Here is a 17,097-nt window from a genome sequence, read left to right on the forward strand (position 1 = left end):
TCAAAAATGGCCATTAATTGGGCATGGATATGGTTTTAGTATGATTCTGGAGTTACTTTATTTCTGAGTCCTTAATTCCTTACTACAAAAGTTCAAAACCAAGATCCATCAGAGATAAAAACCACACAGAGAACAAGATGCTGTGAAAATTTACCAAATAGGAAATGTCACCTTTTACAACTCAGGTGATATTGCCAACTCTAATGCAAGAAGGGCTTCACATTTGGGTTCTTGTGTTGAAGTGAAGAAAGAAAATCTAGACAAGCCAACAAATACTTTTTCTCCCTGAAATTTGCAATTACACGTTGTTCTTAAAGTTATCATTCACCAGAAATGATACGCTACTTACACCTCGTAAATCCTGAAAAGGAAAATCTTCATGCTATCTTAATGCAACACTACCTGTCATTTGACTGGCCTGGTACAGAGCTAACATGTGACTGTGTCCTACCACACCTTTCATTACAGACAAAAACTTCTTTTTCTTCCCAAGAGCTTTAGGATAGTACTTTTTTTTTCTTTATCTAAAAAAAAAATTGTCCTTAACTAGGAATGAAAACAACACAAAATTTCAAATTTAAACTACTTCCTCCCATGCAAAATTATTTAGGTAGAGCAGAAAACCAACCTTCAATGTTTTTTCTCATGTTCTCAACATTACCAATTTCAAATACCTAAGCAACCCCAACATCACGTGGAGTGAATTGATTTGTATCCACAGTACTTAAGGGTAGCCTCTTTTGGGGTAGATTGCCCACATCCAGGGTACCTAGCCTTTGGATCTCACTATCTTCTAATCCCCATGTGGTGCTTTGTTGCCCTCATACGTTATCATGGATGTACAGTTTTAAAATCTCAAAGTGTCTGTAATAATACAATGGCTTCATTGCAGCCTACCAGAGTGCTTGATTTCATAGTGCAAAACTGAGGTGACAGAAAGGACCAAAGGAGTGGCATGAGGGTACTAAACATTCTGAGATTTTTAAAAGACTGCATAGGTAGAGGAAGCTAAATTTAATGCACTGATTTGATTCGGCCTGCTTTTTGGGAGCACTCCGATTCCAGCTTTGGAACGATCCTAAGTAAACCAAGGAACTGAGTGAATGATCAGGGATCCAGTGCTTCCTGGCCATCATTAGCAGTTTAGATATGCCCTGTGTAATGGGATCTAAAACAGAAATAACGCACATTTACTTCCTATTTATATCCTCAGCATACACTGTGAAACAATATCTAGCTCCAAGAAAAAATTGTAATATTAAGAGCAACAGCTTTGAATCAGGCCCAAACAAAGCCTAGAAACAGATACTACAAGACAAAAAAATAAATGGGCTGAAACACTAAAATAAGTGTTGCCAATCAGTTCCAATTTTATGGAACTAAATGTCAAATAAATATGTAGACATTTTGAGCAAATTAGTTTGTTTTTCACATAAAATTTCTAGATTTTAGGCATTTCATTTAGCATTGAGAAATATGGATGGAAAGATCAATATAAAACAGAGGATGCTGACAGATTGCAATCCACTGTGTTAATGGGGAACCTTATTAACTGGAGTTTTTCCAGTGGAGTTGGATGACTTCATTTAATGTTTATCTGATTGGCCCAGTTTAAAATTGAAAACTTCCATGGCTGTTTAAAAAACTTACATTTTAACACAACTAAATGCGAGATGATGCATGCAGGAGCTACTATTGTGCATCTTATTCACAGAATGCGTGAAGAAGTCTTTTCATGATGTGAGTCTGTATACAAACACACCTGAGGTTATCACTACTCCCAAAGTGATGCTTTCCTAAGATATCTAATTTAATACTTACATTCATAATATGACGACAACTGATTAGGGTCAATGATGTAGTATCTTGTGAGATTAGAGGATTATTTTGATGGTCACTTTACAAATTAAAAAGAAACCTACAAATTAAAAAGAAACCACAAGAATGATGTTACAGTTTAAAAATATGGCCTTCTGTCACAGATTAAAGGCACTACACTGAGAAAAAAGACTGGAAAACTTCATCCTAGTTCATAAGTACTATTATGATTAAGATTGCTAATGTGGCAGAGAAGATACTGATAAATTAACTCTGAAATTTTACTGTTTCAATTATTTTTTGTTGCATGCCTGTTCTTCTGCTTCACGTTATTTTCCTGTAGCAGAGCCTGAAGAAGACAATGTCTATTATTGTCTCTGCAGTTTCAGTTCATAATTCAGAATCTTAGGTTAAAAATATACATTTATGCATTGCTCAAGCTAAAATGCCAGCTCAGACTAGACTGGCTAAGATGGGGATGCACATTCCAGTAACTTGACTCTCTAGTTATGAGGAAAACACTCAAAAAAAGGATCAGAGCAAATAGCTGGCACTGGTAATGGCTTGAAGAGCTGCAGCAAGATTTGTCAGTTACTCTGATCTGATCCTGAACGTGTGTCATGGAAGTGGCAAGTAAGAAAAGGTATTCTGTTGTGATAGTGTAGAAAGAACATTTTAAAAGCAAAATCTGTCTCTGAAAATAACTGCTAGGTAGACTGAAAGTAGCTGGGAATTACCCATTTTTGCATGCAAGACAACACAGTATTCTTGGAAAACAAAAAAGTATGTCATTCAAAGATTCCATTCTGAAATATTTTTTTTTTTGTAGGTTCCAATTAGTTTTTACTAATTAGTTTTTAAATTTTAAATTAAATTCAGGCACATTTTGTAATAAAACACAAGATTATTATGTTTAGAATGCATATAAAAATATTTTGAACTGATACGTTTGTATTTCAGATCAGAGTATTTGTGGAATATGATGTATTTGCAAATACTTTGTGACAATGTGAAAAGCAGTTATTTTCCAACTATTTTAATACATCTTTAACAATCAGTACATTCTAATATGAGACTTAAAATAATGAAATGCCTTTTAAGTGTGTGGTTAGTGCATTATCAGTTTGAGAGTTTGGGTCATATCTCTAACTGTGGATTTCCACAGCCTACAGATTTATAAAATTTCATAGACACAACTAATCTTTTATGTAGCATAATCTATAAAATTTACAATATTAGTCTAACAATTTTTTCATTAGTTATTGAAATGAATTCTAAACTTGAATTCCGTCTTTAATAAATATGGTATCTTTCTTGAAATATATGAATATAATGCAATTTACAGCATCCTGAATATTTATTTCTATATACATTTCTACATTTTTAATCCTCCTTCAAAAATTATTTTCTACACCATAAATAAATTACACTGAACGTAATTGAATTCCTGATTTTAGGTGAGTTTCTCCAAAAGACAAGCACATAATCATATTTACAAGACAATCCAGCCAACTTATCTTTCCCACGTACTTTCCTACCTAGCTGTCTCATTTTATGTATTTCTAGGGACCCGGGACTTGATATCTAGAAGCATCTACTTGCAAACACAATTTTTCAGGACATTGAATTTTACTATAAAACAAGTCTTTGCCATGTAGGATTTTTTCCCTTTTTCTGTGATTCACTCAGACCTCCTGTATGGCACACAGACTTATGCAGATTCCCTCACCCTTTATCACAGCAGTACTTCATACCCCAAGTACACAAGACCTAAAAATGGATTGTTTTTGTAGATGCATCAAAGAGAGAAAGGAAAACATAATGGAATTTAAAAACATGCTTGAGATCTGCACAGTGATTCACCAGTTATTTTTATATTGGAAACAGAATTGATCTGAAAGTTAAGTATGTCTCATAGATCACAGGTACGTGTTCTTTGCAAACATTCATGAGGACAGGAGAAAAGGAGAAAAAAAAATACTGACAGCTTAATCTACTCTTCCCCCATCCTTCATGTCTGCATTCTGTAGCATACAACCAAGTAGAATATAGGAGGTAAGAAAACTATGAGAACAACTGTGGTCTGTTTTTCCTGTGGCTTGGGTTTGGGTTTGGCTGTGTGTTTTTTAAAATACTAGTAACATTCCTAATATTGACTGCCTCAAACTATTTTATCACGAAAAATATAAGAAGGTTTGGTTATGTTGGGAATGTCAGGGCCTCTGGGAAGAAAACATGCAAAACAGATGTTTGTTGTTTAAGGTTACAATGTAATTAAACCAATGGGACTAATATTACTTATATGTCATTACTTAAGAAGCAGCTGTTCCTCCCACCTCCAGCTTCACTGATTGGACCATTATGTTTTTCATCCCCATAACACCGTCTCGTTGTCAGCATAAGTTTCCTCCTTCTAGTAAACTGGAAAGCAATGTTAACATAAATTTAAAGGACCCAGCTCAAAGTTTTAATGAACAGAGGTTGCTAAAGGCATTATTATTCTTTACACTTGTAAATATAATATTAGGAATATAATAATATAATATTAGGAATTTGGCTGCATTCCACTAGTTTTGCCTGATCAGAAGTTTAGCCAATCTTACAATTAGAATGAAAACACAATTGTGCATAACTGGTTCATATATTTTTTACAGGAACTCATATTAGTTCCTTGAAAAAGTGACATGTATGTATTGGGTCTGGCTGAGATGGAGTTAATTCTCCCCACAGCAGCCCTCATAGTGCTGTGCTGTGTATTGGTAGCCAGCAAACTGTTGATAACACACCAGTGTTTTGGCTACTACTGAGCAGTGCCAGCACACATCAAGGCTGTCTTTCCAACATTTCTTTTTCCCCAGCAGCTGGCTGGGGGTGGGCAAGATCTTGGGAGGGGACACAGCCAGGACAGGTGACCCCAACTGACCAAAGGGATATTCCATACCATATGACGTCTGCTCAGCAATAAGAAACTGAGAATAGGGGGAGGAACAGGGCGGGGGCATTCGTTGTTTTTTTTTACAGTGTTTGTCTTCCGGAGTAAGGGGCACGCATACTGAAGCCCTACTTCCCAGGAAGTGGCCGGACATCACCTGCTGATGGGAAGTAGAGAATAATCTTTGCTTTTTGCTTTGCTTCCGCGCACGGCTTTTTGCTTTAGCTACATTAAACTGCCTTTATCTCGACCCACGAGTTTGGGGTTGTTTTTCCATCTTCCTTTCTCCCCTGCCTGCCTTACTGAAGAGGGGAGTCATAGAGTGGCTCTGGTGGGCACCTGGCCCCCAGCCAGGGTCAACCCACCACTGTCCTTTTTGGCGCCCAACGTGGGGCATGAGAAAATCGAAATAAGGACAGTAATTGGAAGAGGTAACGGGCAAAACGTTGACTGAACGTAGCTTGAGAGTGAAATAGTGGTGAAGGGACTAGAGGTAGATTTTGTGTGTAGATTGTCCACTCTTGTTTGGTGTTGTGATAGTGTTGTTTTGATTTTGGTGTGGGGAATTCTTTTTTCTTTTTCCTTGTTGATGTGATTAGTGTTTGTGAAGTTTTTTTGTGTTGAATGTATATTTTAATGATAATTCTCTGATTCACAGAGGCGAAGGGTGGAATGTGTTGGGTTTGCGTGGCAAGGTTTTGGTAGCGGGGGGGAGGCTACAGGGGTGGCTTCTGTGAGAAGCTGCTAGAAGCTTCCCCTGTGTCTGATAGAGCCAATGCAGCCGGCTCCAAGACGGACCCGCCGCTGGCCAAGGCCAAGCCAATCAGCGCCTCTGTGATAACATATTTAAGAAGGGGGAAAAAAAACAAGTTAGCGAGAGCTTTTGCAGCCAGAGAGGGGAGTGAGAAGATGTAAGAACATCTGCAGACACCAAGGTCAGTGCAGAAGGAGGGGCAGGAGGTGCTCCAGGCACCGGAGCAAGATTCCCCTGCAGCCCGTGGTGAAGACCATGGTGAAGCAGGCTGTCCCCCTGCCGCCCATGGAGGGAGGATGAGGGGGTGTAGAGGTTCCACCTGCAGCCCGTGGAGGACCCCACGCTGGAGCAGGTGGAGACACCTGAAGGAGGCTGTGGCCCCGTGGGAAGCCCGCGCTGGAGCAAGCTCCTGGCAGGACCTGTGGATCCCTGGAGAGAGGAGCCCACGCCAGAGCAGGTTTGCTGACAGGACTTGTGACCCCGTGGGGGACCCACGCTGGAGCAGTTTGCTCCTGAAGGTCTGCACCCCGTGGAGGAGACTCACGTTGGAGCAGTTCGTGAAGAACTGTAGCCCGTGGGAAGGACTCACGTTGGAGCAGTTCATGAAGGACTGTCTCCCGTGAGAGGAACCCCACGCTGGAGCAGGGGAATGATGAGAGGAGTCCTCCCCCTGAGGACAAAGAAGCAGCAGAGACAATGTGTGATGAACTGACCATAACCCCCATTCCCTGTCCCCCTGTGCTGCTGAGGGGGCGGAGGTTGAAGCCGGGAGTGAAGTTGAGCCCAGGAAGATGGGAGGGGTGGGGGGAGGTGTTTTAAGATTTTATTTTATTTCTCATTCCTCTACTCTGTTTTGCTTAGTAATAAATTAGATGAACTCCCTCTCTAAGTTTGGTCTGTTTTGCTCATGACGATAATTAGTGAGTGATCTCTCCCTGTCCTTATCTCGACCCATAAGCTTTTCGTTATGCTTTTTCTCCCCTGTCTAGCGAGCGAGGGGAGTGATAGAGCGGCTCTGGTGGGCACCTGGCCCTCAGCCAGGGTCAACCCACCACACATGTAGCACTGGTAGAATCCAAGCTAAGTTACAGGTTAACAATTCTAGAAAATTTATGAGGAGGCAATATAGAGTAATGCCATATCTGGAGAAGGACTGGTGAAAATAGAGCATTTGTATAGATGCTGGTTGCATTGGGGAAAGGGTAGTGGCCTATTAATGTTTATGCTTCTAGGACAAGGCTAGCTTGAGGAGCATAAAGACCACCAAACTGTGCTCAATTTATAATTTGCCAACTACAGTTTCATAACTTTCATAATCACCAACATCTGACAAATGTAAATCCTGCACTGTAAGAGATTTATATTATTTTATTTTTTTTTCTCCATATGGATTCCAGAATTTGTTTACACAGGGAAATTAATGTGGAGTAAGCTACAGTAGAATGGTAAAGCAGGCTGCTTGATTAATATATCGCTCTTAGATGATACCATGATACAAAAAGATTAAGCAACATCTTACTTTATCTAGGGAGTTAGTGTATTGTTGCTGGCTCATAACAAATTTTTTTCTAAGTCTTCTGTGAATCAGTTTGCCTTTGTAGAGTAGTCCAAAGCCTATCCTATAGTTAAAAATAAAAAAAGGTGGTCTCTTTATCTGTTAAGCAGCTGATCTTTTTAAGTTGCCATGAAGTTCTTGATCTGTGTTAATTCTCGGTATAGAAGCTGTTTAACCTCTATACAGACCTATATAGAGATTTATTACTTATGATATAAACAAATTTTTTAAATTTTATTTTAATGAAGTGCAAGCCAGGTACAACGTACTCCAGCAGTCCTCCACAGGAAAGTGGGGCCAAAATAAAGGCCTGGAGCTTTTTAGAAAGTGTTTTAAGTAGTGTTGAATGTGCAAAGATCAGAGGAAGAAGCAAAGGGGCACATTTATCTTTACCTTCTGACTTTCATGAGTGCTGAGAAAGTTGCAGAGCATCAGTAACTTTAAAGTTGTGTTTGAGTTACACATTCAAAATATGAGATACTTCTTTACACAGGTGAAACTACTTTATCAGAAAGCGTTACTCTTTGTGCTGAATATGGGGTAATGGAGTTGCAAGTGAGGTCAGAACCTGGTACTCGGAATACAAATTTTCAGAAGAAACTGCAGATAGTTCATATGTAAATGCTTTGAATTTGCAAGTACAGTCTGTTCTTTCAACTCATTAGCTCATACTTTATGCTCTGCCAAATTGCCAATTATAATACTCCAAAAAAATATAATCCTAAACAAATCGTAGAGAACAGTGACATTCACAACAATAGATTAATGGCAAATATTTTAGTATCAGTTGAAGGATATATGCAATTTGAGTTGAAGGACATAATGAGTCAGAAGATTTGGGGTTATCCATTTTGGTACTACTTTTTTTGATTTCATTTAATTTTTAGTTTGTATTGATTTTAATGCCATAGACCAGAGTATTTTCAATGGAGATTTCACACTGTGCGAAATGTGCTCTGGAGTTCCATTCAGGGAACTCCAATTTTTGTCATCAGCTTCAGGCACTTCTTAACACGCAATTTGCAAACATGCTGAGGACCCTTGATTTCCCATGGTTTCCATGAAAGCATCAGGTTTCTGCATTTCTTTTGTACCTTTTTCAGATCAACAAGAAGCTGACTATGTACCTGCATATCTCATCAAAGTAAAACTGGAGATGCATGGCACCATTTGAGACTGGACTCAATAAACCACTCAGCCACAGAAATCTAGGCCTATCTCATGCTCTCATCAAATTGCAAAACACTCATTGATGTCAGTATTCATTTAGCTACTGAATCCTGGATTTTGTTAAAAAATAAACATGCAATGGTAGCTTTGCAACCTAACACAAACATACATATTTTTGTATGTATGTATACATGTTCACAAGAAACAGTCCTTTGTAATACAGAACACTATGGTGCTTAACTACCACAATGGGCAAGAATTTGCTCTGCAGGTACTTTGTAAGCATTTATATCAGTTTATGTTCATGCATGTATAGAGGTTTACAATCTCATGAAAACACAAGCAAACCACCTGAGCTGCAAAATTCCACTCAAGTTAACAAAGCTCCATGTATTTATAATTGCTACAGATCCAGCCTAAGGATTTTTGCTAGTAAGGCCTCATACAATGCCTGCTGAAGTCAGTGAGGTGGCCAGGAGAAAATACCTGGAATGCATACTTACGCTATGACAAACTATATATAGGGGAAGGAAAAGGGTATTTTTCTTTCCAGGCATCAGAAAACTACTAGATGAGAGATATTTCCACTTGTGTGAAAAGGTTTGGAGAAGTTTCTGTTTTACCCACACCACTGAATCACCCTTATGTCAAGCTCCATCTGTAGAATCCTTACTCATGTAAATAATATAGGGCTTCATGTTTTCTTCAGTGATTTTTAAACCTTTGCATTTCTCTTGGAAGTAGAAGAGGAAAAGATAATCTAAGGAGCCTGATTTTGCCCTGTTTCTACCAAAGTATATTTTTCATTTGTGGGAAGAGGCAGAAATAGGAGGAGAATTGTTTTTAAATGAAACAAAATGTAAGGTTATAATGAGTTGACATGAATTTCAGACTTAGCTTTACCAGTAAAATTAAATGTGTAGTATTGAACATTTCCTGTGAAATCAGTATAAGGAAAAATCTAAAGTCATGTTTCCCATAAGAACATGGGATATCCAAGGGACTTGTCAAATTTACAATAATTTAACTGCCATAAATCAGATGATACTTTAAAAACTTTATATTGTAAATCATCTGTTTCCAAGTTAGTAAGCCTATTGGAATAATGGATCCATTTTTCATAAAAATTTCTCACACCTGAAGCAAAACACCGGAGTGCTCATTTGTGCAGGGAGATACAAACCACAGTAGGCAGTCACTGATATAATGTAATCAAGTAGGGAAGAAACAGTTATTGAAATACAGAAAATTCTACTTGATGAGAAATATTTGTGTTGCATTTCTTTCACATTCATGCTATTGAAAAGCCTGAACAGTCACTGTATACATCCAGACTATGGCATTGAAATGGCAGAAGGGGAAGGCGGTAACGAAAGTGGTGGTTGTGATAGATAGGGAATACTTTGAAATCCTTCAGTCAGTTCAATGGAGCGACAGACGGTGAGTGCCATTGGGTACTACATAAGCTCCTCACTTCTAGCAGTGTAGCAGCAATACAATTTAACAAAGCAGCTCTATCATCATCACAGTTCATACAATCCACGAACTCTACCGAGTAGTAAAATGGTTTTGCAGGACAAAGGATTCAAAACAGATTAAAACTTTTGCTTAACATACCATCATATAAATGTTTCCGATTTAAGTGTGTAAATATTCAGTGACAACAAATGAACATATTTATTAATAGTACTGAGCCATCTTTCTTATGACCTGAAAGCTGGTGATGATTTCTCCAAAGATTAGCCAGTTATGCCTTGAAGTAGTCCTGTGAGATACTATTATTATGTATCTACACAAAGAGAGACCCTAATATAGTCTTAAGTGTAAGCCATTTCTGCAGGTTCTCTCAGAGAGCTAAGAAGAAGAAGTCGGCATCAGAATTTATTTTTCTTGGTGATTGGCTATTTAAAGAAAAATCTATGTTATATATGGGTAAAATAAATTAGGTTCTTTGCTCGGCATACAGATTTAGGTTTTCACTTTATTTAAAATCTGATCAATTTTTATATTTGTGTTTATTTTAAATCTAACCAAAGAGCTGCTTCTAAAATATATATCACACAAAGCCTATTCATCTCCTCATAGTCTCTACAGTTCATAATTGAGGAATGAATAGCTAAACCACTATTTGAATTTCATTATATAGGAAAAGATGAAAGATGGCATAATAGGTTACTGGAAAATGAAAGAATTTAAAAAATATTCAGAATATGTTAAATTAAAATTAAAAGATATAAAAAAGAAAATGTGAAACTCTGAAATAAAAATGATTGATGATGATTATGAAAGCTATCATATGAGTACCTTAATAAGACGTGTAACTGAAAATTATAAAGAACTAGAGCAAAATGGCTGAGATTAAGTAATAGAAAGTAATGTAATGAGAGATAAACCTGTGACACTTCCAAAAGATGCAGGTGGAAGCTAAAGAAATAACTAGCTATTTTAAGTATCAGAGAATAGGCACTGGAATTATGGAGGGTGTGAAGAGACTGTACTGTTGTGAAAATAAAATTGGGGAAAACATTTCTGAAAAATCTTAAAGCAAGTAATTTTGTGATCATGAAAAAAAAAGCTTGTCCTGATTTCAATGTGTAAAGAGAGCAGTTGCCTGCAAGAATATACAACTGGCAATCCCACACAATGCAAAATGAATCGTGAAAAATGTAAACCTTTTTGGGGGCAGAGGGGGAATTTGTATAGAGAAAGTCACTGATTCTAGTAGGTCCCCTCCCTTCTCATCCATAGCCGCAGACAGGGAAGTGGAAAATGCAGTTATGTGACAGCTCTTAGCTATTAAGCTCTACAGCCCAGATGATCACTATTACTTAATACTATACCATGCTGAACATTTCTAAAGAACAATTTAATAAGTAGCATATCCACAAGAAGAAATATGGTGTCTCCTAAACCTCTACCTCCCAATGGGCCAAGAGCAAGGGACCAAATCCAGATTCCACATGTGGAATTTTCTATGGCAGATATATTTCATATATCTCTCTTCACCCTTACCAATGTTTCCTGCCCTTTTGACAAAATTTTTTGTAACTTGAGTTGTGGCAATCCAAAGCATTTACAGAAATATGCTGTAGATTCATTCAATTATTTTTTTCAGTTTAAATAACAAACCAGAAAACCCGGGAAGAATTTTTCTGAGCCAGATAACTTCATGCGCCAGAGTGTTGGCACAGCCAAAACTGCGGCATGGGGGCAGGAACAAGCGTCTAGGAACAGAAACCTCTAAAATTGACTGTCTGGCTTGAAAGAATAAAGAATTAGATCTGAGTGCACAGGTAGGAAGGCTGTATTAAATGGAGATGTTGAAAAAGCACCATGATACTCATGCTCTAATACAATCTGTAAGTGGGCCTAAAATGCCAGCATAACTCACTCAACTGAAATAATAATAATAAAAAAGAATCTCTGGCATGTCACAGAAATACTGAGGAAAAAAAGAAAAGATTCCTTCTTTTATAATGTCACCCATGAACATCTAGTATGGCTCTTAAAATGCCTTTCTTATGCTTAGAAGTGAATAAACGAAAGAATGCCCTTCAATTCTTAGAATGTATTTGTGTTGAACATCACTCAGAGAGCAGAGATCATAGATTTTTTTCACCCCCTCTCCTTTTTTTTTTTTTTTTTTTGCGTGAATTGACATCTGCAAAGTTATATTTATGGAACAAAATAATGCACTGTGGAAAGAAAAAACATCTAGATATATATGTATGAACTGTATGTAGCAATGTGTGAAGTTATACTGACAAAATTAACTCAGCTCTTCAGAAAGGATAATTTGTTCTGGTTTGATTAGTCCACTCCTTCGCAATATAATAAAGAGTTCCGGATGTACACGTAAGGGAAAATATGGATTCTTTGAGCTTTACCAGCATGGGAAGATGTGAAAGGTTTCTTTACTGTCTCTAAAACTTTTGACAGTCTTTGGCCTGTTAAAGCATCCTGGCTTCTCATCCCCGCCATTTTGTTCTTTCTTCTGCTGACCTGGCTTAAGTGGTTACTCATCCACACTGTGAACCAAAGCGGGGAACTGACCTCACTGACAAGTAACCCAGCAGAGAAAATAATGGTTTTGAGTTGATTGAGCTTCACAGCTGCACAACTAGCTATCCCAGCACACTGAAAGGAAAAGGGAGGAATTAGCAGCTGGAGGTGCAGGCTATTTAAACCAGCACTGCTGCTGAAAAATACGTACATTCCAGCGCAGCCTCACTCATCTTGAGTGTTGGTATAACGTTAATTGATACCAGAGTGATGTAGCTTACTTTACCTGACTTTTATTTTTTTTAGTAGGTGGTTTGATTCCAATGTACATCTTTCAGCACTGTTTTCAGGTTGTGGACAGTGGTGAACCTTGTAATTTTTACAATGTTATGGTATTTGCCATAGGATTATATAGGCCTTAATTAAATTAATAGTTTAGATATTAATGTTTTAACGAGAAAACAATTTAAATATCTGCATGGTTTAAACATCACTGGGTGGTTCTTTCCTATGCAGCTGCTCAGTAAACTGAGAAAGAGAAACTGAAAGAACAATATTCAACAGTCACCCAAAACCTGTGTATTCCTTTGATGACATGTGGAACTGATAACTGTACTGAAAGCAAAGCTGAGAATGCCTCAGGGTGGAGGAAGTAGAAGATTCTTAGACAGCCCAGCTGAACTGAGGAAGTGAGCTATATAATCCTTGAAAAAATTAAAAAAAAAAAAAATATAAAAGAATTGACCTAACAAGAATACATAGTGTTCTGATTTGACTAAAGGTAACTAAAAGCTTACATTTTCAGGGACTCAGGATGAAACCATTAGAACTGTTTTCCCTGTTGACCCTGGGACTTGCGATACTTGCCCAAGACCTCATGTATTTTATGACATGAAATGCCTTGACCCAGACTTATTACATTTTTTAATCTTTTCCTTTTAAAACTCAAAGGCAAGATGGAATAAATCTTGCAGACTTTTCTTCTACAAAATGGTATGTGTGTGTAGTGTGCATGCCTGAACCAAGAAGAATAGTTTTACTAATCAGGGTTAGGAAGTAATGATACCTATTAAGTACTAAATAATGGGACACTTTCTTCTTTCATTGAGCCCTTATTTATCTTTAAGAAATCTGCCTAAAAGCAAGCTTAAACATTCTGCTGCTAATTTTATTGTCTTTATGTATGTTTATAGAAAATAATAATGTGCTTTATGGAATTTTATAACAGACATTTTTATAAAACCTACCTACGTGGCAACTTTCTACTCTATGTAAAGTTAAAATGAATATTGTTATTTTATACCCTAATACCGATCTAATTAACATGTGAAGGATTAGCTGCTATGGCACTGGATGCTATAGAATCCTCAGGTTATACAGATAATTAGAGACTGAAGAGGCTACCACATGATCCTCCAGGGCATGAATAAGAACAGCTATGCTAGGCTTCTGCTCTAAACCATCCCTTGGAGAAGCTCATCTCTCTTCACTAACTATAGTGAGAAATTAGGGAGATTTAGCATAAGCTATAATTAGCCAGTGTGTGTCCCCCCTAAGTACCAATGCAGAGACTTCCATCATCTTCAGTGGAATTTGAGTCAAATTTCTAGCCTGTCCTCTGCTAATACAGTATACTTTGTGAAACAATCTCACATTAAGAATTGTTATATAGTGTGCTTTGTAGAAAGAGATTCATAGCCTCAATTAATAATTCCCATTTAAAATTTAATTTTTAATATTAAATATGTAAATCTGCTACCCATAAATAATTCTAAAATGTTAATAAAATAACATAATCACCAAAGTAAAACAGAGACATAAAATACCTTTGTATCTGATTTTGGAGGGTGAACCCTGTTTGAATACCCACAATATCTGTATATAAAAGTATATCATTATTATTTTTAACAACATGGAAAAATATGTAATTGGCCACAATGTTGTATTGAAACTAATGGAAAAATATTTCAGTGATATTCCTTTCAAAACTAAAATAACTTTCTTGTTACACCTGAAACATCAGACAAGAAAATCAATACACAGAAGTAGATTAAAGAATAGTCTAAAATGTTTCATATAAAGCAAAACAAATCAGCGCAACTGTCTAAAATCTGAAAAGGAAGTATTAAGAAATCCTGGGAAACCAAGTGAGATGAGAAATCGATATTGAACGCAGACAGAGAACATAGAGCCTGTGTGCAGCAAAACACCTGAGCTGAATTCTAAGATAAAGCTTTTTACTTAGACACACTGTAAGACTCAAAAAGGAGGCAGCAAGATCATCCTAGCAAGGACAGTTTTAAAGTCATGATTCCACAGACATTCCTCTCAGCTCAGTGGAATCTTTTACCATGTACCCTTCTCTTCTCTCCTTGTTTCCCCCGACGTTTATAACTCGCACAACTGTTTATAAAACCATGTAAACTGCACCAGGGAACTCATCCAGCCTAAAAGTAAGCCTGCAGAAAATAACTACACAGGACAGGAATGAACTATTGACAATGTGGCAGAAACAGTCTGACCTGGCACTCTTACTGAAACAGATGAAAAAATGTGGCCTAAATGAGCAAATAATTGTTTAATGTGCTATTCAAATAGACATGCTCAGTCCTCAATGAACAATTCCTATACAAAGCAAATAGAAAAAAACATTTAGTTTAGCTTCCTTGGAAGAGATCTCATTTATCAGCCTACAAACACGGTGTATACTTAAACCTCTTGATCTAAAAGAGGAAATGTTGGGTTTGTGCCAGTACTATACGTTTCCTACTTTTTTCAATGGGGAAACTAATGCCAATTTTTACAGTGACCTTCCAGGTCTGTAATAGCTGGTCTGGCACAAAGCTGATATTTGAAATGGATGAGTACTTTCTCCTGAGCTAAATCTGAATGTTAATAGGAACAAAACAGGCTCATTTCAGTTGCTAAACAACACACCTATTAGTTCTTCAACCCTGAGAGAAAAAACAGGGTGAAAATACAATGAAAATTATTCAGCCTTAATGGCTGATCCTCAGAACCTGTAGAAACTAGTCTTTTAACCTACCTTATGGCCACAGAAGTTGAAGACTAAGTGCAAGTGAAAAAGGACAATCAATCAGCAACATAGGTGCTCCAGACACCAGAAAAGTTAGTGCTTACCTCAAATGGGTTTGTAATCCATAAAGATGGAACACAAAATTACCTGTCACTGAACCTTCCTTCTCCCTTCCCCCAGGATGTGCAGGAATTTTATTTTGCCTTTACACAAAATGTTGAGTATTCCTCTTGTTTTCTACTTCTGAGGGAAAGAGGGAGAAAAACAAATGAGGTACATTTTCATTATATTTCTTTTTCCTTATCCATTTCTAAAGACTTTCTTCTAAAATGTTATATGTCTGCACACTAAACACAGAAAACTGTGGGGCCTCCTGTACAGAGCCATCAACAACTGCAACACTTTATACAGTGAAATGTTTGGGTATTTGCCAACAAAATGCTTATTGTAATAAAAAATGCTGTCACCAAGGTTAATAAAAACATTCCTGATATTTTAGTGAGTAGGAGAAATGAAAAAACATTTTAAGTTATGTGGAAATGATACTAATAGAGATGAAAACAGGAAAAGTATAAGAGAGAATTCAGATAACTAGGCTACAGAAATTGTATGGGAAAAAGAGAGGAACTCGGTCAGTGATCCTTATGCATCCCTCTGGACAGTGAAGAGTGATAACACATTTATGAATTCAGATCTCATTCTATCACAGATTTTAATATATATGAAATACATGTGTCAAGTGTCCATGTTTTTTTAAGAAGGACATTACACAAGAACTAAGAAAAAGAGGAAAATTCCTAGGACATTTTTCAAAGGTCTGATATTTACCTCTTATCCTTCAGTTGGGACTGGGACACTTCATTTGCTCAGGAAAGTGCCCTGCTCTTCCCACCTGAAATTATGACAATAAAGGTATAACTAAATGTCAAAGAACCTACACCTCTCTTAAGACAGCATTTCATGGAAATTCCTGCAGCCCTGAAAATCAGTTTGAAGGAAAGTGACGGCTGAGATGCCACAAGCTATACTGAACTGATCATGTATTAATACAAGGTACTACCCAGATGTGCCATTGCTAAGTATCTCACATTGCAATGGTAACTAAAACTCTAACATTACAGAGATTTTCTTTTTTCCAACCATCATTTCTTTGTCTCTAAGTGATAGCACATGTTTGTTTGACTTTAGAGCAAATACTTCTTACAATTGTTGTATGCAGTCCTAGGTTATATGAGTGTATTTCTATAAAAATAAGCCATCAGTAAATAAAAAGACTTTTAAACCTGCCTGACTAGTGTATTCAGGCAGAATAGGAAATAACAAACACACACACACAAAATCATTCAATTAATGGCAGCTTGTGAGGCCCCAGTTCCTATCTTGGAAGGCTGAGGATGAGACTATGAACCTTACATTTCATAGTTTTCAGGATTTTGCCATCCTTTGCATAAAGGACAAGACAACCAAGACATACCTGCTCATACTTAGCCTGAAACAATACTACTGCCAAACAAGTACCACCCGAAACAAAGGTTTATGCAGCAGAGCCGTATACCAGGAAAGAGACAAAGAACACATTATGTGTCAAGTGCTCTGCAGCTACGTGCTACATGTTTATTTTCCCAGGAACACATACTTAGTAACTACAACAGAACAGTACCTACTGACGGCTGGTCCCTTGTCACCATTGGTGGTGTGAAGGCAGAGCGAGCTGTCTGCCAGCAAAGAAATTCTCATACCACAGGGATTCTCTAATGTCAGAACTCAGTTGCTTTGCCAGCTCATGCAGCTAAACAGAATGGCTGAACACAAGTAAAAAAGTAATAATG

The 17,097-nt window shown here is 37.3% G+C and overlaps 1 long non-coding RNA gene across 1 annotated transcript in view; it reads right to left on the reverse strand.

Annotated features, from left to right (window-relative positions):
* LOC142602121 (uncharacterized) overlaps window positions 1-17,097 on the reverse strand; it is a 94,062-nt gene that overhangs the window by 16,101 nt on the left and 60,864 nt on the right. The window contains exons 3-4 of the long non-coding RNA XR_012835829.1: window positions 16,097-16,160; window positions 15,416-15,508 (exon numbers count right to left, since the gene is read on the reverse strand). This is a non-coding gene — a long non-coding RNA (uncharacterized LOC142602121). The remainder of the gene's footprint in view (window positions 1-15,415; window positions 15,509-16,096; window positions 16,161-17,097) is intronic.

The sequence above is a fragment of the Balearica regulorum genome, chromosome 5 (assembly GCF_011004875.1).
Source record: "Balearica regulorum gibbericeps isolate bBalReg1 chromosome 5, bBalReg1.pri, whole genome shotgun sequence".
Lineage (NCBI taxonomy): Eukaryota > Metazoa > Chordata > Aves > Gruiformes > Gruidae > Balearica > Balearica regulorum.